Source organism: Anolis sagrei, chromosome 3 (assembly GCF_037176765.1).
Source record: "Anolis sagrei isolate rAnoSag1 chromosome 3, rAnoSag1.mat, whole genome shotgun sequence".
In the NCBI taxonomy this organism is placed as follows: domain Eukaryota; kingdom Metazoa; phylum Chordata; class Lepidosauria; order Squamata; family Dactyloidae; genus Anolis; species Anolis sagrei.
The window spans coordinates 264248759-264275761 of record NC_090023.1 but is presented as its reverse complement, the minus strand read 5'-3'; the positions used below and the strand labels follow the sequence as shown (position 1 = coordinate 264275761).

At 40.4% G+C, this 27003-nt stretch overlaps 1 pseudogene; it reads left to right on the top strand.

The window, feature by feature from the left end:
- Positions 1-1785: 1785 nt before the first annotated feature.
- Positions 1786-26886, top strand: LOC137096528 (cytochrome P450 2C39-like; annotated as a pseudogene).
- The last annotated feature ends 117 nt before the right edge of the window (positions 26887-27003 follow it).

Genomic DNA, 27003 nt, shown 5'->3' with positions numbered 1-27003 from the left:
CAAAGGTCAACAACAAGCTACACAAATTGTCCGGAAGCTCACTCCGACCGGGGCTGGCTTCGAATTCACAACCTTCCGATCAATAGTGATCTTAATGCAGCTGACACCCAGCCAGCTACACCACAGTCCCGGTGCAGTTACAATTGGTAATACAAAGCTGTGCACTTGTGACTGTCATGTTACCTATGTAACTTCTAGTTTAGGGACCATATAGGAACCGTGAAGGGCCTAAACATTCCAAAGGCACCTGATCCTGTCTGATCTTCCAAACTAAGCAAGGTCAGCCCTGGTAAGTTATTGGAAGGGGAGCACTGCCAATGAATACCAGAGGAAAGAACTGGGAAAACCACCTTTACTATTCCTTATGTAAGAAAATCCAATAAAATTGGCACAAGTCAACACACAACATGAAGAAACAATTAATTCACTGGGTTAATCCCAGGGAGGAGGTAGACTGACAAGAGGATGCATGTTCAGTAAGGACCGATTACATGATTTGATTTCTACATGTGATAAGCTCCTTAGCCTAAATAAACACAGGACTTCTCATGTATAGATACATTGCATGTACATTCAATTTAGGGCATTTTAAACATATGTGGCACAAAACTGATCTCATGATGGGTTGTTGTAGGTTTTTTTCAGGCTGCATGGCCATGGTCTAGAGGCATTCTCTCCTGATGTTTCACCTGCATCTATGGCAAGCATCCTCAGAGGTAGTGAGGTCTCACTACCTCTGAGGATGCTTGCCATAGATGCAGGCGAAACATCAGGAGAGAATGCCTCTAGACCATGGCCATACAGCCCGAAAAAACCTACAACAACCCAGTGATTCCGGCCATGAAAGCCTTCGACAATACATTGATCTCATGTTGTATATATATATGTATTTTAGCAGGAAAGAGAGGAAAGAACATTGAACCAGCCTCTTTCAACCTTTTCCTTGCTAACTGGAAATAACCAAAGAGATGGATAACAGGAGAATGGAGGGGACTGGGACATTTTTTATTGTTCTGCTTGTAATTCTTCTGTTTCTCTACTTTCTGAAACAGCAGTGGTCATGCCAACATTTCCCCCCAGGACCTCTTGCCCTTCATGTTATTGGTGGCATATGGAGAATTAATTTTGGAATTGGATATAATTTATTTATTTGTCGTGTCAGGGCAACCAGTCAATTGGATTACATTTCTAACAGAACAAAACAAACAAACAGACAAAATACAAAATGTACGAGTTTGGTAGTTAATGAAATGTCCTTTGACCAGTATCTGGCCACTTGAAGTGCTTCTGGTGTTACTATAAGAAGGTCCTCCATTGTGCATGTGGCAGGGCTTAGGGTGCATTACAGCAGGTGGTCAGCAGTTTGCTCTTCTCTACACTCGCATGTCGTGGATTCCCCTTTGTAGCCCCATTTCTTGAGGTTGGCTCTGCATCTCGTGGTGCCAGAGCGCAGTCTGTTCAGCGCCTTCCAAGTCGAATTGGATATAATGTAGAGACACCAATAAAAGCAGTAAAGACATTGTGTGTTATCACTACAGTCCAAAATGTAACTTTCCCAGCCCTGCTTGTTGTTCCAAAGATTCCCTCAGTATTCCTTACATAAGAAAACTAAGTGAAATTAATAAAATTTCCACAAGTCAACACACAACATGAAGGCACATACACGCAGTCAGAAGGTTAATCTCAGGGAGGAGGCAGACTGCGAACAGGATGAACAGGATGAACATTCGAGCAGGATGTGTTGCATGATTTGATTTTTTCACGTGATAAGGTACTTAGTCTAATTAAAAAAGGGATTTGGGACGTACAAGATATATTGAATGTTGATTTAATATAGGACATATTTTTAACATACGTGGATCAAAATTGGTCCTATGTTGTGTATATATGTGTATGTATGAGGATATTTTCCATAGCTGGTTGGAAATAACCAAAGAGAAAGACAACAGGAGAATGGAGGGGACTGGAACATTATTTATTGTTCTGCTTGTGACTCTTCTGCTTCTCTGCTATCTGAAACAGCAGTGTTCACGCCGACATTTTCCCCCGGGCCTCTTGCCCTTCCTCTTATTGGAGGCATATGGAGAGTTAACTTTGGAATTGGATTTAATGTGGAGACACTAATGAAGGTACTTTTTTTTCTCTAAACATTTAAGCAATAATTTATGAATCTGATTCAGAATTAGTGAAAATCATTGTGATTTTTTTCTACGGTGGCTGTGGACAAAATACATAGTTAAATGTTTGACATGAAAACATATTATTAATATGTTTGGTTGTTGTATTAATATCATTAAAGTTTTGCCAGAGTTTAGAGATATTGTTTACTTGAGCTATAACTCTCAGAAACTTCTAGGCTGTCTAGACATTGTGTGTTATCATTACAGTTTGAAATGTAACTTTTCCCCAGTTCTGCTTTTTGTTCCAAAGATTCCCCCAGTGGTACTAACAGTGTATAATTGTACAATGAACATAACACTCCTGTGCATACAATGAGATATTTTCCCTCCCTTTGCTCTGCACAATTTTCAGTGGTACCCACACATCTTCCTTCACGGACCCAGAGCAATTTTAATAACATGAAGGGAACCATGGTGAAAAAACTTCCTCCTTCATAGAATCAGTCCCATCAATAGAATAGCTTCATAGAAACTACATCTGATAAAAATAATATAGATGAGGGGTAGGATGTTATATAGAACAGAAAGGGAAGACAGATGGCAAGAAATCCCATGAAATTTAAGAGTGTTGGGATTTGAAGCTCTGCAAAGTCTTTCATATGTAGTGGGAAAGCACACTGTTCATTGTTAGTAAAACACTGAATACACATCAAAGAGATGGTTGTGACAGTCTAGTTCAGTGTTTTTCCCAGTATTTTTTTATTTTATTAGTATAATATAGGGTTACACGGAAAGTGGGGGAATATTTCAGAGGATAGAAAAGTAGGAAAGAAGAAAGAGAGAAGGGAAAAAGAATAATTGGAAATGTGAACAACAGATAGGATCTTTTTTTCATATTTGGTGGTCCTGTCCAAAGGTAAAATAATTTTGGAACATGATACACAAGGACATACAAAAAAAATTGAAAATACAATTTAAAAAGGAACCAGAATTCTTCCTGCTTGGAATGCTCGATCTTGACGCTGACAAAAATATGGATACAATTTTCAATTATTTAACCACCGCAGCCAGAATTGTATATGCTCAAAAATGGAGACAGAAGGAAATACCAAAAAGAGAAGACTGGCAAAATACAATTCTGGAAATAATGAACATGGATGAAGTAACTTATTGGCTATCGCCAAATGAAGGAATCCCAAAGAAAAAAAAAGGAAGCTGTTATTAAAATATGTTTCTACACAAACAGACAAAAGATCTTCAAAGAAATAGAGGGAAGTCCATTTTATTTTATATCTTTTTTCCCCACTTTTCTTTTTTAATCCCAAGGACGACATGGGATGGACCTTTTTTTTAAAACTTTTTTTTTACATTATTCTTTTTCCCTTCTCAGTGTGTTTCGGCATTAAATGTGTTGCACAGGGTGAAGGAACTGAGCCACACACACTTTTGAGGTGGAGTGAACTAATTTATTTTGGCACTAGCTTAGTTGCTTGGTGATGCCTGTGTTAGGTATTTGGTAAGGACAAAGATGAGAAAAAGTCATTTTTTGGGGGGGATTTTAGCAATGATCCCATTAGAAAATGCATAAGGATTTAGATAAACTATAACTCTCATAATCCTCTGTCATTACTCCACAAACTCCCCAACTATTTAAAATTGGTCATTATGAGAATATGTGCCAATTTTGGGTCAGATCCATTGTCCGTTGGGGTCACAGTGCTCTTTCAATGTGGGCAGACTGCAACACCTACCATCCTCTTCTATTGCCCAACAAGCCCTGTCAGTACTTAAATTTGGTCATCTATATATATAAAAAGCTTAAGGGCATCCTTAAGCGCTCAAAAACGGAGAAACCACCGGACGAAATCTCACCAAATTTGGCCTGCTAATACCTCTTCCCCCAAGGTATGACCAACAACCCTCAAAACACCAATACGCAACAACACAAACTCACAATACCCCAAAAACACGGAGCATGTGCAGAAGCCTCGGGAGGAATACGATGAGGAGGAAGGACTCAATTTCCCAGCTTTCCCCACGCCCAAGTCGCCCTCCACATGCGCACTGCCGCCTCCCTCCCTCCCTCTACCCCATCGGTCCCGCTGCTGCCTCAGATACACAGACGGAAAAAGACCAGGAGATATTGCGAGCCCAGCCTGAGAAAGCCCACCAGGCCGATGTAAGCACTAACGGCCGGGGAGGGCATGGAAGCTGCGAGGGGCCGCCGAGGGCAACAAAAACAACATGAGACGGAAGGCCCGCCGTCTTCTCCTAAGCCGGGGCCTCGATTTCCACCGCGGCCTGATGCCCCTCTTGCCTTCGGCGGCCTCCAAACCTGCCTGGTGGGAGGTGGGTCTCGCCCAACTGCTTCTCCTGCCCGCTGCTTTTTCACTTTTATAACAATGTACTCCTCATTTCTGGGATTTACACATTTGAACCACACTTGGCACACTGAACTCCCATGACCAACAGATAATACTGGAAGGGTTTGGTGGGCATTGACCTTTCCTTTTGGAATTGTAGTACACCTACATCCAGAGAGCACTGTGGACTCCAGCAATGATGGATCTGGACCACATTTGGCACAAATATGAAAACAGATGGACTTTGGGGGAAATACACCTTAATTTGGGAGTTGTAGTCCCTGGAAATCACTGTTCACCTTCAATCAAAGAGCATTCTGAACCCCATGAACGACAAAATTGGGGCAAACTTCCCACACAGAACCCCTATGACCATCAGAAAATACTTAAGGCCATCCAATCCAACTCCCTTCATCAGGGCAAGAAAATGTAATCAAAGTCCTCCTGCCAAAGAGCCATCCACCCATAGATAGGTAGATAGAGATAGATAAATAGATAGATATGATTCACAGACACACAGCTATAGTATCATAGATTTGAAAGGCACCCCTAAAGAAGGACAATAATATGTTGCATGTTCCAGAGTAGGCAAACCAGACAATCTCCACATCAACACTGACAAAGAAACAGCAAGAAGTACTGTTTACCCACAAGAAGAAAGAAATTACATATCTTAAAAACCAACATTTTCTCATTACTTTATTTCCCAGATCAACAGACTGGGCCACAGCAACGCGTGGCAGGGCATCGCTAGTGATGGATAAATGTGTGCTAAGTCTGCTCCAGATCCATTGTGTGTTAGGTTCAGAATACCCTTGATGATGAGTAAACTGTAACTCCCATCATTTTCTGTCACTTCCCTCCAAACCCCACCAATATTTAAAGATGTTCATGATGAATGTGTGTGCCATGTTTGGTCCAGGCAGAGAGACATATTTCAACTTAGAGATAGATGATTTTTCATGGGCATCATATTACTTCTGCAGATGCAGTGATGAAGAATGTGGCTTGATAAGGGTTTCGTAGTAACTTTGTCAATTGTAAGGAAATCACCCAAAGCACATCTACCACTCAATGGTGACTGGCAGAAAAGTGCAATTGAGCAGTGCAACAGACATGATAAAAGGGTCATTAGTGTTAATAAAAAAGAAACACTTTTTAAAAGGTCTCCCACAGAGGCATTGCAAAAGAACAGTGACATTATGTGATCGGATCGAATAATAATTATAGCAATAATAATAATAATAATAATAATAATAATAATAATAATAGTGTTCGACTTGTGATTTTGTGATCTGAAATCCAGCATGTGTATTTCGTTGGCTGTGTCATACTGTGTTTTTGCATCAATAAAAGAATAACAATAACAACAATAACAGCAACAACTACAACAACATCAACAACTTTGTTCTTGTATCCCACCACCATCTCCCCGAAGGGACTCAGCGTGGCTTATACATGGCACAAAGGTGCCTAAAAACAGAGCATAAAATAAAACAGAGTATAAAATGCAATAAGATAAAACAATAAGCACATAAAACAAGAACTGAAAACTCAATTAAAAACGGCACTACATTTCTAATGTAAGTGATTTGAGGGAGGTGGTTTCATAAGACTGGAGAAAATGGGAGAAGGGCAGTTCTCACCTAAAATCTAAAATGAAATCGAGAGTGGGGGTGTTACTATGGCCACAAAACATCAGAAGTGAGGATCTGAATATGGTTGCTAATCCTATATCAGCCTGAAATCATTAATTCTTTTGATTGTAACTGTTCTTTTTCTTTTTCTGCATTGATTCAAATGGCAGCTGGCAGAACAATATGGAGAGATTTCTGTGTTGTGGGTGGGACATATACCAGCTGTAATATTTTCTGGATTTGAAGCTGTGAAAGAAGTATTGATTGATCATTCGGAAGACTTCTCAGAGCGGGTACAGACTCCGTTTCTTACAACTTTAGGAAGAGGAAAGGGTAAGTTGTGGAGAGCTATACTAGGGACATCTCTCCCCAGAGAAACAAAAATGCACTAAACAGGAAATAAATCAAAGATGAATCCATAGCACAGTCACAGCCAGGCCATGTCATGCCATACATTGTTGGTGTTGCAAATTGAGATATGAGAATATCATCATGTTGAGTACGAGATCTGCACTTTACTTTGTACTTACAAATTTCTATGTACATTTGTAAGTAATATAATAATAATAATAATAATAATAATAATGTTGTTGTTGTTCATTCGTTCAGTCGTCTCCGACTTTTCGTGACCTCATGGACCAGCCCACGCCAGAGCTCCCTGTCGGCCGTTACCACCCCCAGCTCCCTCAAGGTCAGTCCAGTCACTTCAAGGATGCCATCCATCCATCTTGCCCTTGGTCGGCCCCTCTTCCTTTTGCCTTCCACTTTCCCCAGCATAATTGTCTTCTCTAGGCTTTCCTGTCTCCTCATGATGTGACCAAAGTACTTCAACTTTGTCTCTAGTATCTTTCCCTCCAGTGAGCAGTCGGGCTTTATTTCCTGGAGGATGGACTGGTTGGATCTTCTCGCAGTCCAAGGCACTCTCAGAACTTTCCTCCAACACCACAGCTCAAAAGCATCGATCTTCCTTCGCTCAGCCTTCCCTAAGGTCCAGCTCTCACATCCGTAGGTTACTACAGGGAATACCATGGCTTTGACTAGGCGGATCTTTGTTGCCAGTCTGATGTCTCTTCTCTTTACTATTTTATCGAGATTGGACATTGCTCTCCTCCCAAGAAGTAAGCGTCTTCTGATTTCCTGGCCACAGTCTGCGTCTGCAGTAATCTTTGCACCTAGAAATACAAAGTCTGTCACGGCCTCCACGGTTTCTCCCTCTATTTTCCAGTTGTCAATCATTCTTGTTGCCATAATCTTGGTAATAATAATAATAATAATTATAATAATAATACTAATAATATAATAATATAATATTATATAATAATATAATATAATAATAATAATAATAATAATAATAATAATAATAATAATAATACTTTATTTATATTCCGCCTTATCTCCCCGAAGGGACTCAGGGCGGATTCCAATAACAAAAGGCAAACATTCATTGACTGAACATAACAACAATACACACATAATAATAAAAATTAACAACCTAAAATATAAACGCAATTAACAACCTAACATATAAAAGCAAATTATAACTTAACAACTAAAGAAGTGAAAAATGCAACCTATTATATCAGACATGAAAATCTGATGACTGGCTGTGCTGGTATGGCTGTACCAGGAGCTCCAAATTTATTTGCTTTGTATTAAATGTTTGCTTGCAGTCCAAGGTTTCAGGGACTCTGCAGATAGATGGCTTCCTTTGGTTGCAGTTGTAGGGCAAGTCACCAGTCCATCATCATTAAGTTTTGGTTCCGCCCCTTGCTCAGGGCAATTGGGAAGGAAAGGGAGCCATTTTTAGTTAGTCTCAGCAAGGAAAGCTAATGTAGAGGATGTGTGCAAGCTTCCCCTGTACAAAAGCTTCAACCTTTAAGACTTTCCGGGGGGAAACAGTCTTAAGAGCATCCAAGACTTTTCGGGGGGAAACAGTCTTAAGAGTCTCCAAAGATTTCCAGGAAAACAGCCCTAAAGACCAAAGAACTCCAGCTGGAGAATATCTAAACCTTTACTGGTAGGTCCATTCGGTGCTTCGAAATGCAGTTCAACCTGGTAGCAGAGCCCACATCAGTAAGGGTTAGATTACAGTCAGCCTGGGAGAAGTTAAAAAGGGGATTTTCCTTTAAAGTAAAGAAGAAGCTATTGAAGACAGTTGCCTGTCCTTCGTGGGCAAGATTAGGAAGTCACCAGTTGCATAAAGCTCAGAAGCATTTGTTTAGCTTTATTGAAGACAAGAGAAGTTTCTGTTTGATTGTTCATTAATAAAATACTTTGTTATTCTTCAAAAGCCATCTAAAGATCATTTGTGGTGGAAAACCTCTGAGAACTTCTCCTAGGGGCCCCTGGCTTCCCGCTGGGCAAAGGTTGCACGTCCTGTTCTAAAGGAAATTCTTTACAGGCCCAGCATGTGACAGAACATTGGCTATAAAATACTTTTCCTTTGGAGGTTGAATGGAGAAACTTTAGTTTCTTTTCATTACTGGATATAAACATGGCTTTTTATTAAGGAGTTTCATTTACACAGGAGGTGTTGCTCAGCAAGTGGATTCTAGCCAATGTCCCTTGCAAAAGACATACAGGCAAGAGGAAAAATGAACAGAAAAATCTTTACTCTTAATAGCAGAGGTGAAACATAAACTTGCAGTGTTGCATACAAAAATCAAACGGTGCAAGAAACTTATATAGTTCTTGTAAGAAACATAGAATAAGGAATCTTCAATCACATGAGAGAGCAAAACACAAATCTTGAGCAAACAGCTATTCTACTATAGCCTCCTTCACAGTAGCTTCTCCAAACTGCTCTCCAGAGGAAAGCCTTTGAGCACAGATCTCCTCAGAGCAAAAGCTGAAGTGTATTCTAAAACCCATACAGTTATACCCTATCAGGTGTGGCCCAAACATGCTGGCTGACCTACATTACCAGCTGCACATGCTACTGGTCCATGGCTGCCTGAGTGTGGAGTTTGTTTGTGTGTGGGTCTGTAATAAAGTTTGGGTATTCTATAGTGCAGCAACCTAGCCATATTTGACCTGAATTTTGTAATAATGGCAGATTGATTCCTTCCACCCTCAGGTATTGTACTTTCAAATGGGCCTAACTGGAAGCAGCAGAGGCGGTTTGGTCTAGTCACACTGCGGAAACTGGGAGTGGGGAAAAAAAGTGTGGAGGGCCAAATAGAAGAGGAATCCCAACAGCTTGTAGAGGTTTTTGCACGTGAAAAAGGTATGTGTCAACCTGCAGAATTTTGTGTGTAGTCTGTACTGATCTTTGACGTGGAATTTCTCATATTTTAGTTGATTTCTCATATAAATATAAGAAAACATAAATACAAATATTAACTGAACTTGATTTGCAGGGCAGCCCTTTGATCCTGCATTAGCTATCACAAATTCAATCGCCAACGTGATATGTGCTATCACCTTTGGATATCGTTTCCCTCTTGAAGATGAAACTTTCAAGAAACTAACTGAAGGCGTTGCATTTACCTTAAAAGGTGGAATGGGTCTTTTTCATTTGGTAAGGAGCATTTTGAAAACAATTACAATTCTTTTTGTTTGTGTTAGATTTGAATTTGGTTTTGGCAGACTGGAGTAAATCCTGCAGAAGTAAATCCTCCTTTTGTGTCAAAACCATTGCATAAATAAGTATATAAATAATAAAATAGAGGGAGCATAAGTAACAAAATAATTTTCAATAAAGGGCTGTTGTTACATTACTAGAAACTAGAGCCAACAAAGTGTTATGCATTTTCATAATTGAGTAGTTTCTTAGCACCTTTCCTCTGTAAAGCTACATGACAACTTATAAATGACTCTTGTGCAGTATTTTGCAGTGATCACATTAAAAAACTTTGGAATTTTTTTTGGCATAGAAATACATCTGCCATCAAGGCCAGCGATGGGGAAAAGGAAGGTGCTGTGTCACATCTAGAAACCACCATGACTTGGGGGACAGTTAAGATGGCTGCCTAATGGTGCCAAAGTATACAAAAAGCACTGCGGGGTAAGAACTCCCTCCTAGCTCTGCAGTGGCCAAGGGAATCTTTTTACAGGCTCCTTTCTGATCTTATCCAGCATCCAGATCAGGTTTGAGAAATGGGTCAGTTTAAATGGGGGGCAAAGAGGTAAAGTAGGAAGAAGTGAGGTAGCCAGCTGCATTAAATCACTACTGACCAAGAGGTCTTGAGTTCGAAGCCAGCTCAGGTCAGAGTGATATTCCAGCCATTATTCTAGCTTGCTGTCGCCCTTTGCAGCCTGAAAGACAGTTGCATCTGTCAAGTAGGAAACTTAGGTACTGCTATATGCAGGGAGGCTAATTTAACTAATTTACAATGCCATAAAACCTTCCAGCAGAATGCAGACGAATGAGGAAGTACTCCATTGAAAGGATTCGGTGCCGCAAATGGATGGTGAAGCAGCAGCTCCCCCTGTGGCTGGAACTGAGCTAGATTGAGCATACCCTCATGAAAGCCAGAAAGCTGGAATGTTAAAATTGCCTCTGTGTTTGTCTATATGTGTTGTATGTCTAATTAGCATTGAATGTTTGCCATGTATGTGTGCATTGTAATCTGCCCTGAGTCCCCTGTGGGGCGAGAAGGGCGGAATATGAAAACTGTAAATAAATAAATAAATAAATATATAAAATATTTTGAAAACAGCAGAAAAATGGGAGAACAGTGAGTTGAGCAGTAATGTCCCGGCCCAGTTTATAAACCACCGCAAAGACTAAGATCTTCCAAGGAGGCCCTGCTCTCGGTTCCACCACTGTCACAGGCACAGTTGCCAGGAACAAGAGAGAGGGCCTTCTCAATGACTGCCCCCCTACTATGGAATTCCCTTCCTGGCGAGATTACTAGATCTGCCCCCTCACTCATGTCCTTAAGAAAGATTTAAAAACCTGGCTGTGGGAATAAGCCTTTGGGACAGTGCAATAAGGTCATAATAGGAAAAACCACTCTGCTGACCGGAGCCAGCATGGTGTTTTGAGATGGTATTAAACAATTGATTTAAAAGTAGATATAATCTGATTTTAGTGTTTGTGTATATTTTTAGTAATTTTATGTTCCGGCACGGAATATATATGTTGTGCTCCACTCCTGAGTCCCCTTCAGAATATAAATGTTTCAAATAAATAAATAGATAAATAAATGTCCTTGCCAGAGCACTGGAGAAGATTCAGTGGTTTGCTAAATACATCAAAAAGAATTCATGGGAAAAGGGAGCCAGCATCCAGCTCTACATTTCTTGTTTACACAGCCAATAGGTTTTCTTACCCTAATGCAACCTGTGTATGTCTAAGCTGCTTTAGCTGATGGGCTGAATTTTATTTCCTCTTCTCTAGTAATGGTAAGCCTTTGCTTCTGTCTTTGCTGTAGCTATATGAAATGTTCCCATGGCTCATGAAGCATCTTCCAGGGCCTCACAAAGAGGCATTGCGTGCCACAGAGATGGTACTTGCATTGGCAAAGGAAGAAATACAGAAGCATAAGGAGCAAAAGTCCTTTCAGGAGTTATGGGATTTCATTGATTTCTACCTGCTTGAAATAGAAAAAGTAAGTAGCTGCTTTGTATCCTATTATATCAATTCCAAGAAATGCAAAGGGACCTTGGTATCGGCTGTGGTATGATTACAGAATCCCTGTGGATAACAAAATATCTGTGAATGCCCAAATTCTATTATGGGCAATGGTGTGGTGTAGAGTGTGTATGTATCTTATATATAATAGTAAAATCAAGATCTGCTTTCTGGATGTTCTTTATTATTTTTAAACTGCGGATGGCTGAATCCATGGATGCAGAATCTGTGGTTATGGAGACCTGGTAAAGGTGGTTGACTGCACAGTCCTTCTCTGATAAGCTCCCAGGGAAAGAACTCACCACTTGTTGTTCTGGTGACATTCTTCCAGGTAAGGAAGAAGATGAGGTTTTTGTTAAGATCCAGTTTCTTCTTCGATAGCTTGCCAAAGCATTTGTTTTTGCCTCAGGAACCAGAGGAGACAAGGGTTAGGAAAAAACACCCATTGCAATGTGGCAACTGTGTTAAGCTCATAGCAAAAAGCAATACCCTAATTCCATTTTTTAAGGAAGAAAGAAGCTTTAACCTTGTGAGATTTACTTCAGGCTTTTGGAAAATTACTTCTACCAGCAGAAGCTTCTATTGTCAGAAAACATGAACAATCTGAATTTACTATCTGGACATGGAATGCAACTAGATACAGACACTGCTGCCTTCCCCACATTGCTGATGAACTTGAAAGAAGATTGTTAAGACATGCAAAAATGAATGCATTGTTTGTAACAGCTAATAGTATCATCATCATAATAGGCAGGGCTTGACGAATTCAAGGCTAGAGTTAAAATTGCTGGAGGATGTCAAGCTTAGGCACAGCTTGATGGAAAGAATGCTAGATCTGACAGACACTGCTTTGCAAAATAAGGACTCTGGAAACTTAGGGTACAAAAGAAAACTCAGTTTAATGGTATTCCTCAAAAAAGTGAAGACCTGGCTGTTTGAGCAGGCGTTCGAATAATTAGTACAATTATTGGTTAATGAACATAGGAACAGAACAATGGATGACGAATTTGGATCATGTTTTCTGATGATGAGACGATAGTGAATGGTTATTGTAGAAATTGTTTACTAATTGTATTGATAGTTAACTGTTTTTATATTGTAACGTTGACTTGTTGCTGTTCTTATTTGTGTAAACCGCTGTGAGTCGCCTTCGGGCTGAGAACAGCGGTATATAAGCAGAGTAAATAAATAAATAAATAAATACTAAGCACACAGCTAATACGTCCAACTTCAGCAAGCGACATACAGGAAGAGACAGTAAAACCGAAAGCCAAAACACTCCTTCACAGTTGTTTATCTTTCTCTAGCTTCAAGCTGGCAACTCCCTTGAAGTTCTCACCAGAACACAGCTTATCTCAAGTTCTCAAGTTCACATAATTACAGCCTCAACTCTAAACATTTCAGCACAGCATTTTACATTCTCAGTGGCATCCATATTTGCAACACAAAGAAGCACATTTAAAACACATACATAACTCAATAAATCCTGACAGAAGAAACATTAACAACCTTAGATATGCGGATAATACTACTTTGATGACTGAAAGCAAGGAGGAGCTGAGGAGCTTTCTGACCAAGGTGAAAGAAGAAAGTGCAAAAGCTGGGTTGCAGTTAAACATAAAAACCCCAAGATTATGGCAACCAGACTGATTTATAACTGGAAAATAGAGGGAGAAAACATGGAGGCAGTGGCAGACTTTGTATTTCTAGGCACAAAGATTACAACAGATGTCGGAAGCAACTGAACAAATAAATAACACTATAATATGTGATCACTCCTGGCTAATTATGATTGTCTTCCATGGGTAAAGTTGTCTTCCAAGGGTAGAATTGTCTTCCAAGGGTAAAGTTGTCTTCCAAGGGTAAAGTCTTGGTGGAAAGTGGTTCTGAGAAGGGTTTGTACACACATGCAGGAGAGAAGAGAAGGTGATCCCAATATACAATTATGGTGTCTCCATTTGGGATCCCAACCCATAGTTTGAAAAACTCTAATATAGATGATGTTGTTCATTTGGAGCAGATAAAGAAGGTAATTCCCCTTCACACTGTGCCAATGAGCAGAAATTAAAAGCAGGTATAAAAGGATTGGCTTGTGCCCCTGAAGTGGATGCCACAAAGGAACAACTCCCTGCTAAGGGAAAGCCCCAGTCATAAGGTATTCCCACTACATCCTAGAGCAGAGACATAGCAGAGCTGTATAGTATAGACAAATCTCCCAGATCAGCACCTCAGTTCTGCCGAGAAATACTTGGCTAGGAGTCCTGCTGTTGAAACAGTAGCCAAATTCACACACTTACAAAACCTGTTTCAGCAGTAGAATAATATAGTGCTGTAGAAATAGGATCTAAAAACTGGCACCGTATCCCATCTGATCTTGGAAGCTAAGCAGGGTCAGTCCTAGTTACTACTTTGATGGAGCCTGTAAATGACTACCAAGTGTTGCAGTCCATATTTCAGAGGAAGAAATTGGCAAACCCACCTCTGAGTATTCCTTGTCTTAAGAACACTTCAAGATACATGGATTTGCCAGAAATCAATAGGCAACGTGAAGGCATATGCACACACATAGAAAGACAGCCTTGAAGAGATGCTTTGCAGTCAATCATAAGTCATTTTTCATCTTTCATATTGTCACCACCAGAGGAAGAATGATCCTACCTCTACATATGATGATGAGAACCTGGCTCAGGATATTCATGACTTATTTATTGCTGGAACGGAAACGACTGCCACTTCTCTGAAATGGGCAATCCTCCTTCTGGCAAATCATCCAGATATTCAAGGTAAGAGAGAACGCTGTGCAGCAAGAACAACATCCTGCTGTGTCAGTAGTCACTTTTTAAACAATGTGCTAAATCAAAGAAGAAAGAAAATCAGAGTCAGCTTCTATTCTTTCTTTGAATGTGGTAGGCGTTTACAATGCAATTTTCTGAATCAGCTCCCCAAATAACCCCAGGAACAGGCCTAAAAACAAAGACACCAAGAAAGATTTTTTTTTGGTTAGGCTGTGTTATTTTCCATGGATTTTATTAATGCTCATGTTTTAAAAAAAGAGGAGAGGGCTGGGGTTGAAAAAAAAATACAAAAAGCGGAGCGCAAGACCCAATAAACTGTCCCTATTGGGTATAACAACAACTACTAAAACTATTTTGGGGGACTAAACAGGGTCTTACAAAGGGCTGCTTTCTCGTTACAGCTGATGTGTGGCAATGGGAGTTAATAGCAACAACAACAACAACAACAACTTGGGGGACTAAACAGGGTCTTACAAAGGGCTGCTTTCCCATTGATTGTGGCAATGGGAGCTAATAAAAATAATAACAATAATAATGTTGATACATCACACAGTCGTAGACACTTGGGAAGTGTCCGATGTGCGATCCAATAGAACAGCCAGCATTGTGATCTTGTTTGCTTTGTACTAATTTTGTTGTGTATCTAATAATAATAATAATAATAATAATAATAATAATAATAATAATAATAATAATAATATACAAAAGTTTGGATTATTGATGTCACTATACCAGGTGACAGTCGAATTGATGAAAAACAACAAGAAAAACTCAGCTGTTAGCTAGACCTCAAAATCGAATTGCAAAGGCTCTGGCATAAACCAGTGGTAATTGGCACACTGGGAGCCATGCCAAAAGATCTCAGATGGCATTTGGAAACAATAAACATTGACAAAACCACAATCTGTCAACTGCAAAAGGCCACCTTACTTGGATCTGCATGTATCATTCAAAATTACATCACATAGTCCTCGACGCTTGGGAAGTGTTGAATTGTGATTTTGTGATATGAAATCCAGCATACATTTATCTCATTTGCTGTGTCATACTGTGTTTATGTGTCAGTAAAATAACAACAACAACAACAACTTTGAGGGACTAAATAGGATCTTACAAAGGGCTGTTTTCCCATTACAATTGATGTGTGGCAATGGGAGCTAATAATAATAATAGCAATAACAACAACAACAATTTTGGGGGATTGTCCTCTTTCTCGCTCCTGCTACCAGGTAAGTTTCCTCTGCCCTGGCCTCCCTCCCTCCCTCCCTCCCTCCTCCCTCCCTCCTCTAGCTTCTCCAGCCCTGGCCTGGGAAGCTGAGAATGTGCTGGCAAGGGCAATGTGCTAGCATCACCTTCCTTCCTTCTCTTCCTCTCCTCTCTCTGACACTCTTTCAGCAGCGGCATTGATCCGCAGCACATGCATAGTTGCAATTTTCCTCCCATGTCTCGCAGACCTTATTTTAGGTCTTGCAGCCCATGGATTGGGAACCACTGCCATAGAGCGATGGAAGTGTCATGAACTCTTTGGAGGGATATAAATATCATAAATTGTGATTTGGGAGTTGCTGTTTATTAAATTATAGTGGATGAACCTGTATGAATTTTTCTTTGGACATTACTAAAATCCATGAATGATTATTCTGAAATAAACTTTAGTATTCATAATAAAACTTTCATCTATTTCCCACTTTTTCCACAGATAAAGCCTATAAGGAAATAGAAGATGTGTTGTGCTCCTCTTCCTTCAGCTATCAAGATCTAAAGAAACTCCCTTATACAAATGCCGTGCTCCATGAAATTCAGCGTTCAAAATATCCTCTCTTATTTGGGATCCCAAGACAAACAACCAAAGATGTGAAGATGAGAGGTTTTCTCATCCCTAAGGTAGAGAATGTAGATATGTACTTCTGTATCCCAAGAACAAGACCGGGAGATAGAAAATTTTGGGAGATGTACACACATAGGACAGAGATAGCATGGAGTAAGGGTTTGAACATTGGATTTGGGGTTCATCTACATTGCTCATTTAACGTGGATTGGATTGAAGGCAACTAAAAAACGTGGTGCCCTAGCATGCATAACAATGCACTTGTGAGGCTTTAAATTGGAATTAATTGTGGAATAACTTGTGTTATTCTCCAAAATAGGCCACTGAATGCACTTCAATCGCATTGGGGTGGGAGACTTTGAAAAAAAATCCTAAATCCTCCACAGCTCTAAAGCTACCAATACTTTATTCGCATTCATAAAGTAGTTTTGTCTTATAAATCTTAACTCCTTTTCCCTTTCTTCTGTTTCTAGAAGTTCTCTCTGTTTGTGTAGATGTTTTGCCTCTTTGTTTTTCGAGTTTATTTTTAACTTTCCTTCCTCTTCTTCAATTCCTTTGATTAACTCCTTCATTTTTCTATCTTTTTCCTTACTTTTTAAAAAATCTTTTGCTGTATAAAGTTCCCTCTCATGACGGCCTTACTCGCCTCCCAAAGTGTAAAAATTTGTACGTCTGGTCTGTCATTTATATCAAAATACTCTTTTAATAATTTCCTGTTTCTTTCTATATCTTCTTCTCTTTTCAAAAGATTTTCATCCAATTTCCATCTTCTTGTCTTCTCTGTTATTTTTATCTCCAATTCCATTGCACAATGATCCGAATTCAGCATGGGCAAAATTGATACTTTTGATACATTTATTTGCATTGATGATGTGATCCAAATCATATCTATTCTCGACCAATTTTGGTGTCTTGATGAATAGTGTGTATAATCTTTCTTCCTTTCATTTCTACTTCTCCATATATCGACCAGATATAATTTCTGCATAATCTCTGTCATTGACTTTGGTAAATCTCCTTTTTCGTTATTGTTCTTCCCTCCCCTTTTCTTTGTTATACTTCTATCTAAGGCCTTATTTAATACACCGTTAAAATCTCCAAGCATTATCATCTGTTCAAATTCTTGTTCTTCTATGTTCCTCCTCAACCTCTCTATAAATTTTGTCTTAGCACTATTCGGCGCATATATGTTACATATAAGCATTATTTTATTTTGCAACCAGATATTCACTCCCAAAAATCTTCCCTCTTCATCCTTAAAGGCTAATTCCGCCTTTATATTTTTATCTATATATGTTACTAGCCCTCTCATTTTTTCTTGTATAGCTGCATAAAATGCTTGCCCAGGTTTTTTTTATTATCCAAGTGTTTTGTGTGTCTGCTCCTGATATGTGTTTCCTGCAACGCAATAATATGATATCCCTTTTTCTTTAATCCATTAAATATTTTATTTCTTTTATTTGGGGAGTTCAAACCGTTCACGTTATTAGAATAGATTCTCAAGTCCTTCAACATGTTTCCTTTTCCTCCTCTTTTTCACCTGTTATCCGCTCTTCCTCTTCTATTTCTTCTTCTTCCCCTTTTTCCTCTCTTATTTCTTCTTCTATTTCTTCCTCCTGTGGGTCACTCAGGTCCAGTATTCCAGCTCCTTCTTCCGAAAATCTTCCCAGTCCTTCTTTTTCTATTTCTTCTTCCTCCGGCGAGTCTGTGCGTTTTTTCTTTTTTGTTCCTCCCTTTGTATGCTCCCCCTTCTCTCTCTCTTTTTCCATCTTAATTCTATTTAGGAATTCTTTCGCTTGTTTTTCACTCTTAATCCAATATCTTTGTTCTTTATATGTCAACATCAATCCTTCTTCTCTTTCCCATCTAAACCGTATCTTCTGTCTCTTTAGTTCTTCCGTCAGCAATGCATATTTTCTCCTTCTTTTCAGCACTATTCCCGGGAATTCCTTTAGGATGACTACTTTCTTTCCTTTGTAATATATTGTTCTTCTGTTGTTTAATCTCAGGACCTCATCTCTCGTCGTCTTCTTCACAAAGTGAATGATCACATCTCTTGCCGTCTTATTTCTTTTCGCAAAGTTTGTATTAATTCTGTATATTCTGTCTGTCCGTTCCTGCATTTCCTGTCCTGTACATTCCATTAATTCTGCCAGCATCTCTATTACTTTTTCTCTTATGTTCTCATTAATGTCTTCTTGAATATTCCTTATTCTCAGTTGAAATTCCATTTCTTTTGCTTCTAATTTTTCCTGTTTGACCTCCATTCTTCTGTTTCTTGCTTCTATGTTCTTCAACTTTATTTGCATTTCCTCTTGTCCTTTCTTTGTGTCTTTTCCCTCTTTCTTTAGTTCTTTCATTTCTTGCTGCATTGTTGACATCTCCATTTTCAGTTTCCCTATTTCCTCTCTTATATCCTTTTTCAAGTCTGACATCTGTTCCTGTGCAATTTTCTGGTATATATCCTGTCTTTCTTTTATTGTTTGAATCTCTGTTTTCATTGTCTGTATTTCTGTTAGTACTTCTGTCATCATTTCCTTCATGATTTCTTTTAAATTCATCTCTTCCGTTACTGACATTTTCCTTGGCGTTCCATTTGCTTCCTTTGCCTCTTTCTCTCCTTTCAGTTTGTTGGCTGCCATTCTATTGTTCAATCTTTTCTTCCACTCACTTGTGCCAAACCACTCTCTCATATATTACTTTTCTTATTAGTGTCTGTTTTCCTCTCTCTTTAATATCTTTGATGTCTTCTTACTTCTTTACTTTTTTCTCTTTTCTGATTCTTTTGTCTCTGTTTATTCATTTAAATATATATTATAGTTCACGTTTCACTGACCTTTTATTTCCAATCTTCAATATATATTCACATTTGACTTTCCAAACCTTTTGTGTTTTTGTTTTATTTTTATTTTTAATTATTATTGTATTATTATTATTATTATTATTATTATTATTCCTCTTTTTTCCCTCCTTTCTATTATTTTTTTTATTATCCTCAAACTTTTTATTATCCTCAAACTTTATTATCCTCAAACTTTTTAAACAGAGGGGCAGGTCACATCCCTCAAAGTATTGGAGGGCTGGATTACAATTTGAAAAAAAATGAATGTATTCCTATGCACATATTTTATTTGAAGTGCAAAAACCACTTAAAACAATATCATAATTAAAACAAAGAACAATTTTAACAAATATAAACTTATTAGTCTTTCAATGGGAAATGTGGGCCTGCTTTTAGCTGATGAGAGAGGATTGTTGTTGTGTGCTTTCAAGTCATTTCAGACTTAGGTTGACCCTGAGCAAGGGCCGGGTAAATTACCTTGGAGGGCCGCATCCGGCCCTTGGGCCTTAGTTTGAGGACCCCTGATCTAGCCCGTGCTAAGTCAGAAACATTCCAAGTTTTATGCCAGTGGCACTCTAATCCCTGTCTCTCCCACTTCATCATCGCCAGCAATTCAGTAAACCAAGGAGCTGACTTGAGTCTGCGGAGCAGGAGAGGATGATCAGGGATGTTCATGTCTACAGCCCCGGCCTTCTCTGAGTTATAGAGGTTGACCAGGGCATTGACAGGATTGTCTGTCATCATGACAGGAGAATCCCCAAGAGTTTGCTCCAGATTGGGTGCCGTGCCAAAAGATTGAAGAAGGAATTCTGCCATGATTTGCACATTCTTGGATGGTGTGCTTGGATGGAACTGTTTGTCAATTCCTCCAGTGCATTGCTTGATTCACTGGCACATCTGAAATAGCCACTTTGCATTATTTATTTCACAGTGGGACATCAAGCAGGCATATTAGGATATTACATATTTGGATGCACAATATTAGTCTTTTCCATAAGTGTGGTGTACAGCAACATCATATAACTAGGTGGGAGTATGTTTGCTTTATGCATGCATGATGTACGAAGTCAGCAATTGCAAAAAACAAACAAACAAAACAAAAGTTAGTTGGGTTAAGATAAGTGATCAGGCAGCCCTTTCCCACAAAATCCACATTTCTAAGAGAGATGTGCATGTGCTTGTTTGTCTGACATTTGTTTTTGCCTTTCAGGGGACAATCGTCATACCAAATCTATACTCTGTTCTTCTTGATCCAAAGCACTGGGAGTCTCCTAAAGAGTTTAACCCAAAACATTTTTTGGACCAGGACGGACATTTTGTTGCTAGAAAAGAGTTTCTGGCATTTGGTGCAGGTAAAGGTAGTTCATAGCAACTTGTGATTTATCGGTGTGTCTTCTGGGGAGCTTCCACGATCAGATTTGCTGCAGCCTCTGTCCCTTGTGAGTCAGTGCAGTTGCTGCTCTGGAGCACATATTCATTCATAGAATCATAAAATCAAAGAGTTGGAAGAGACCTCCTGGGCCATCCAGTCCAACCCCCTGCCAAGAAGCAGGAATATTGCATTCAAATCACCCCTGACAAATGGCCATCCAGCCTCTGCTTAAAAGCTTCCAAAGAAGGAGCCTCCACCACACTCCGGGGCAGAGAGTTCCACTGCTGAACGGCTCTCACAGTCAGGAAGTTCTTCCTAATGTTCAGATGGAATCTCCTCTCTTGCAGTTTGAAGCCATTGTTCCGCGTCCTAGTCTCCAAGGAAGCAGAAAACAAGCTTGCTCCCTCCTCCCTGTGGCTTCCTCTCACATATTTATACATGGCTATCATATCTCCTCTCAGCCTTCTCTTCTTCAGGCTAAACATGCCCAGTTCCCTAAGCCGCTCCTCATAGGGCTTGTTCTCCAGACCCTTGATCATTTTAGTCGCCCTCCTCTGGACACATTCCAGCTTGTCAATATCTCTCTTGAATTGTGGTGCCCAGAATTGGACACAATATTCCAGTTGTGGTCTAACCAAAGCAGAATAGAGAGGTAGCATTACTTCCTTAGATCTAGACACTGTGCTCCTATTGATGCAGGCCAAAATCCCATTGGCTTTTTTTGCCGCCACATCACATTGTTGGCTCATGTTTAACTTGTTGTCCACGAGGACTCCAAGATCTTTTTCACACGTACTGCTCTCGAGCCAGGCGTCACCCATTCTGTATCTTTGCATTTCATTTTTTCTGCCAAAGTGGAGTATCTTGCATTTGTCACTGTTGAACTTCATTTTGTTAGTTTTGGCCCATCTCTCTAATCTGTCAAGATCGTTTTGAATTCTGCTCCTGTCCTCTGGACTATTGGCTATCCCTCCCAATTTGGTGTCGTCTGCAAACTTGATTATCATGCCTTCATCTAAGTCATTAATAAAGATGTTGAACAGGACGGAACCCTGCGGCACTCCACTTGTCACTTCTTTCCAAGATGAAGAGGAAGCATTAGTGAGCACTCTCTGTGTTCGTCCACTTAACCAATTACAGATCCACCTCACCGTAGTTTTGCCTAGCCCACATTGGACTAGTTTCCTTGTCAGAAGGTCATGGGGGACCTTGTTGAAGGCCTTACTGAAATCCAGGTACGCTACATCCATTCCCCGCATCTACCCAGCTTGTAGCTCTATCGAAGAAAGAGATCAGATTAGTCTGGCATGACTTGTTTTTGATAAATCCATGTTGACTATTAGCGATGACTGCATTTGTTTCTAAGTGTTTGCAGACCGCTTCCTTAACAATCTTTTCCAGAATCTTGCCTGGTATCAACGTGAGGCTGACCGGACGGTAGTTGTTTGGGTCATCCTTTTTTCCCTTCTTGAAGATTGGGACCACATTGGCCCTCCTCCAATCTGCTGGAACTTCTCCCGTTCTCCAAGAACTCTCAAAGATGGTTGCCAATGATTCCGAAATGACTTCCGCTAGTTCCTTCAATACTCTGGGGTGTAGTTGATCTGGCCCTGGGGACTTGAACTCATTAAGAGCGGCCAGGTATTCCTGGATGACTTCTTTCCCAATTTGGGGTTGGATGTCCTCCAATCCCTCATCCACTCCATCTTGCTGAGGTTGAAGACTCTCTTTTTGTGAGAAGACCGAGGCAAAGAAGGCATTAAGTAGTTCTGCCTTTTCCCTATCACCTGTCAGCATTGCCCCATCTTCTCCTCGAAGAGGTCCTATCGCCTCCTTGTTTTTCCTTTTTCTACTGACATAAGAATAGAAGCCCTTTTTATTGTTTTTAATGTCCCTGGCAAGCCTGAGCTCGTTTTGTGCTTTAGCCTTGCGGACCTTTTCCCTACAGGTGTTGGCCATTTGTTTGAATTCTTCTTTGGTGATTTCTCCCTTTTTCCACTTCTTGTGCATGTCTCTTTTGTGTCTTAGCACAATTAGAAGTTCTTTGGACATCCATTCTGGCTTCTTTGCACTTGTCCTATTTTTTCTCTTTGTTGGCACGGTTTGCAATTGCGCCTTGAGTATTTCACTCTTGAGAAATTCCCATCCATCCGTAGCTCCCTTGTCTTTTAGTATCTGTGTCCACGGAATGCTGCTCAGCGTTTCCTTCATTTTTTGGAAATCAGCTCTCCTAAAGTCCAAAATGCGGGTTTGACTTGTCTTAGTTTTGGCCTTCCTTTGTACCTCAAATTGCAGGAGCACATGGTCACTTACCCCTAAGGATCCTACCACTTCGACCGCATCGATCAGGTCCTCCGCATTTGTTAGGATGAGATCAAGAGTAGCCAATCCCCTTGTTGCCTCTTCTACCTTCTGGACCATGAAATTGTCTGCAAGGCAAGCGAGGAATTTGTTGGACCTTGTACTCTTGGCCGAGTTTGTTTTCCAGCAAATATCGGGATAGTTGAAATCGCTCATGACTACTACATCTCTTCTCTGTGCCTGTTCGGTCAACTGTTGGCAGAAGACTTCATCAAGTTCTTCCTCCTGGCTTGGGGGTCCGTAGTAGACGCCTACAACGACATCTTTTTGAGTCCCAGTTCCCTTGATTCTTATCCAGATTATTTCAAGCTGGTTTCCCAGATTGCTGTCTTGAATCTCTTCTGCAGCATAAGAGTTTTTGACATATAAGGCTACTCCGCCTCTTCTCCCCTTTGTTCGGTTTCTGTGAAAGAGGTTATACCCCTCGATATCTACATTCCAGCGATAGGAGTCATCCCACCAGGTTTCAGTGATGGCTATGATATCATATTTGTCATGTTGTGCTAGAAGTTGGAGTTCGTCTTGTTTATTTCCCATGCTCTGTGCATTAGTGTAAAGACATGTGAGCCCCTGAGATCTTCCCTTGAGCTGTTTAATTGGGATTATTGTGCTTTTGGTCCTTGGTCCTTGTTGTGTTTGTGCAGCCCTCCGTTTAGCCTTCTGGCGATTCCCAGACATTATGGGTAAAGTAGTGTTCGCAAGGCTGTTGTCCCCCCCCCCCCGGTGGACCTAGTTTAAAGTGCGTCTAATGAGGTTTGCAAGTCTGTGAGCAAAAAGGTGTTTTCCTACTTGTGTGAGATGCACCCTATCCCTTGCCAGTAGGCCATCCTCCTGGAAAAGCAGGCCATGGTCAAGGAAGCCAAAGCGTTCCTCCTGACACCATTTTCTAAGCCAGTTATTGACCTGTACTATTTTTCTGGCTCTTGTGGGTCCATGTCTTACAACAGGGAGGAGGGATGAAAAGACCACCTGTACATTACATTCTTTTAGCTTTGCTCCTAGAGCTCAAAAATCATTTGTGATCTTTTGAACAGTATGCCTTGCAGTATCATTGGTTCCTACATGAATCAACATGAGGGGAGGACGGTGATAGGGCTTGAGGAGCCTGGTGAGCCTCTGAGTGATATGGTGTATTTTTGCCCCCGGTAGGCAGCATATTTCTTGAGCCATCCCAACCGGTCTGGAAATGACAGCTTCCGTTTCTCTAAGGAGGGAATCGCCTACTACCAAGACCTGTTTACTTTCGGGAATGACAGGGCCCCTTTTGCGCAATGTAGTGTGTAGGTCTCCAGAAAAGTGATCCTGTTGGTGTGAATTGTGTAGGTGAAAAGTGTTGTCCTCCTCCTCGACATCCCCGGTGCATTCGTCAAGGACAATCCATTGAGATTCATCCAAGAGCCTATGGTTCTCCTGTATGTGTTCCTGTTGCACCTGGTCTATGGTGGGGGATGGTACACCTGCACGATTGTGCAAGTGTGAATGTTGTGAAGTGTTGTCCCAGTTAGGGCTATCCCCTGCACACTGATCAAGGATGAGCCACTGATCAGTATCTAAGCCATTCTGGTCTTCTCCAATACGTGGTGTTTCTTGGTCAGGTGATAGTTGTGTGAGAATTTGGAATCTATTGAGTAACTGCAGCTGAGCGGAAGTATTCTGAGGAGGCTTCCGGGTCCTATGTGTCCTTCTAAGGGTGACATTTCTCCAAGTCTGAGGGTTGTCCACATCTGAGGTGCTGTTCTCTTGAGCCTCCCCATAATGTTGGTGTGATATGGGCTGCGTGTCTAGGCCAGTGTGGTGTGTGGTGTCTAAGAACAGCTCAAGTTCCTGAATGTCCTTAAGGGTCTTAATACGGTCCTCGAGTTGTCGGATCCTGTGTTCCATGCAAGTGATCTGTTTACACTTGAGGCAGATGTAATTGAGTAATTGTAGTGTGAAAAAGCTGAACATGCCACAGCTTGTGCATGAGACGGGAAGTTTTCGTGTTTGTTCCATCTGGAGGTTGCTAATTACCTCCTCTTGGTGTGTGTTTTATGTTGTCTGTATGCAGGGGTGAAAGTATAGGTTACTGAGTGTACGGCGCGCGCGACGTTGGTTTATATAGGATAACCAGGAAGCCCCGCCTCTCAAACAAAGCAGTTAATTTTTAAACTCAGGAAGCCCCGCCTCTCAAACAAAGCAGTTAATTTTTAAACTCAGGAAGCCCCGCCTCTCAAACAAAGCAGCTCTGAAAGCAGTTAAATTTAGACACAGAAACCCCTCCTCTCAAACAAGCAACACTGAAAGCAGTTAAATTTAAACAAAGCTTATCCTGAAGCAGAAGGAAACAAAATGGATTCCTGCTTCCTCAACTTCTGTGGAAAGCCCAGCTGCCCCTTGGGTTCAGATGCTGGTTTATATAGGATAACCAGGAAGCCCCACCTCTCAAACAAAGCAGTTAATTTTTAAACTCAGGAAGCCCCGCCTCTCATTAAGGCAGCAAAACATTCATTACAATTATGGCCCAATTAAGAAGAATAAACTAATACTCAACGGTGCAGTTATGGGAAACCAGATATTTTCTACCAAGAAATCCTATAAAAATCTAGGAGAGGGGAAAAAGGAGAGAAAGACATGGGTGATGGATGTTGGTATGGGTGAAAAGGGTATTCTACCATTTCAGTTTGCTTTGTTTTTCTTTGATAGCTATGAAAATGTTTTTAGGAAAACAATGTTTAGCAATGACATGGTTGTAGGTGTCCTTAGCTTCTACATCAGTTGCCCTTCCTGGCTTTGTTCCTCACTGTTTTGTTTCTGGTATGTAATAATACTGGAATGTTTCTGTAATAATACTGGAATGTTTCTGTAATGATACTGGAATGTTTCTGCCACTTTCTTCTTAATTAAAACGGTTTGTTTGATTTTTTTTTTAAAAACAGACACCTTTTCTTATTCATACCAGGGAGAAAACAAATCAAAGAGACAGAAGGGATACGTCCTGAAAGATGCCCCTTAAACCTTTGTTTACAATTGGCCAATGATAGAGAGTTCACCATTTTTCAATGCAATCTATCCAATTTAGTCCATATTTTGAAAAAAAAAACCACACAAGTTCTTTCCAATGCTTAGGCAGAATTGCTTCTCTTGGAGTTTGAATCTAATGGGAAACTTTAAGAGTGTGGAGTAGACAGAGGCGGCCCTAGGTAATTTTCAATGATAAGCAAACAGTATTTTGGTACCCCCCCCCCCCCCCCAAAAAAAAATCACTGATATATATTTTCTGTTCGTCGTGGGAATTCTGTGTGCCATATTTGGTTCAATTCCCTCATTGTTGGAGTTCAGAATGCTCTTTGATTTTAAGTGAACTATACATCCCAGTAACTACAATTCACATATGTCAAGGTCTATTTTTCCCCAAGAGTGCCTCAATAGCGCCCCTGGGCAAAATCAACTATACTGCAAATTCTTACTTTGCGTAATGGGTTGAGCTGCCCCTGGGAGTACACCATGGCTTACGAATTCATAGTCCAGTTTTCAGAACCATCTCTGTTTGCTGCATGGGAAAGATACTCCCTTTCTTCCTTTGTCTCCCTTGCAGGCTCTCGAGTGTGTTTGGGGGAGCAGCTGGCAAGGATGGAGTTCTTCATCTTCTTGGTCAACCTACTGAGAGCCTTCCGTTTCCAGCTGCCTCCAGGAGTCAAAGATCTCAATGAAGATCCTACACCAGGAGTGACAACACCACCCCATCCTTATAAAGTGTGTGCTGTTCCTCGCTGCAGTTCATCATAAAATAAACAAAAATAATTGCAATGGCATGTACTTCATTGCTGCAATTTTAAAACAAATCCACATTCCATTTCATTTTCTAAATTTATTTCCTGTGCTTAGCATCTGAAGCACACCTGTGATATAACTCAGTCATGAAGAGATTCTGACTCATTCGGAGTTCAAATTTTTCAGTTTCAAGAATTCTTGCTATGTATGAATGTAGTGGGGATAAAGTAATATAATCTATTGTGGGCTGGTCTACTTCTTTGGGGATCTGTTTTCATATCCTCACTTTGCCATGGAAACTCCTAGGCAATCTTGGGGAACCGTACACTCTCAGAGAAAGGTCATGGCAAACCGTTA